This window comes from Miniopterus natalensis, chromosome 10 (assembly GCF_054644295.1).
Source record: "Miniopterus natalensis isolate mMinNat1 chromosome 10, mMinNat1.hap1, whole genome shotgun sequence".
NCBI classification, from domain to species: domain Eukaryota; kingdom Metazoa; phylum Chordata; class Mammalia; order Chiroptera; family Miniopteridae; genus Miniopterus; species Miniopterus natalensis.
Window position 1 is genome coordinate 35,957,394 of NC_142090.1, and position 1,218 is coordinate 35,958,611.

General features: G+C 37.0%; 1 non-coding gene across 1 annotated transcript; it reads left to right on the forward strand.

Annotated features, from left to right (window-relative positions):
- Positions 1–775: 775 nt before the first annotated feature.
- Positions 776–879, forward strand: LOC148092232 (U6 spliceosomal RNA). The gene has a single exon (XR_015715251.1). It is a non-coding gene; the product is annotated as a U6 spliceosomal RNA (small nuclear RNA).
- Positions 880–1,218: the final 339 nt, after the last annotated feature.

The following is a 1,218-nucleotide window of genomic DNA, read 5'->3' on the forward strand; positions in this document are numbered from 1 at the left end:
ATCACTGAAAAAGAGCAGATAACCCAGAAATAGACTGACATAAATATTGTAAATTTGGCTTTGACAAAGAAGCAATAATGATCAGAAGCAATTAATCAAAGATAGTATTTCCAACAAATGGTGCTGGAACAACTGGACATCCACTTGCAAAAAAAAGAATGTGGACAAAGACTTTATAATGTTCTAAAAAATTAGCTCAAAATGGATTACAGAACTAAATGTAAAGCACAAAACTAAAAATTCTGAAATGCCTGGCTACAGTGGCTCAGTGGTGGAGTGACGACCTATAAACCAGGACATGGTTTGATTCCTGGTCAGGGTACATGCCTGGGTTGTGGGCTTGACCTCCAGTAAGGGGCATGCAGGAGGCAATCGATCAGTGACTCTCTCTCATCATTGATGTATCTATCTCTTTCTCCTCCCTTCCTCTCTCTGAAAGGAATAAAAACATATTAAAAATAAAAATTAAATAAAAATAAAAGTCTTGGAAGATAATGTAGAAGAAAACCTGGATGACCTTAAGATTGGTTGTGATGTTTTAGGTAAAACACCAAAGGCACAATTCATGAAAGAAATAATTAATAAAGAGAACTTCATTAAAATTAAAAATTTCTGTTCTACCACTAACAGTTTCAGGGTAATGAAATTATGTGTTTGAACTTAAGCTAGTAACAAATTAAAATAGACTGCTATAAACATAGCTTGGTATACATGAAACACACGGTAACCGCAAATCAAAATTCTACAGTAGATATACAACATAAAGAGAGAAAGGGCGCTCACTTCAGCATTGTATATACTAAAATTGGAATGATAAAAAGATTAGTGTGATCCCTGTCCAAGTATGAAAGGCAAATTTGTGAAGCAATCCATATTTTTGCCAGTGCCTGTACAACAGCTCACATGACATGGTTGGGGCTGAACCATACAGTTAGTGAGCCAGAAAGGAGAGTCCTCCCAAGAGCGGGTCAACAACAATCTAGATCCAATCACAACAGGGGAGCCCAAAGAACCAAAAAAAGGGACACCCACAAAAGGGATGCACCTGAGCAAATAGCTCAAAAATATAAGGAAAACACACCTCTGGGCTCCACTGGACATACAGTATGAAATCCCACCCAACAGAACTAGGAGACAGCAAGTATATCTAATATACCAATAGAAACATTGATTCACTAAAATGGGGAGACAAAGAAACAACCCCCAAACAAACAAACA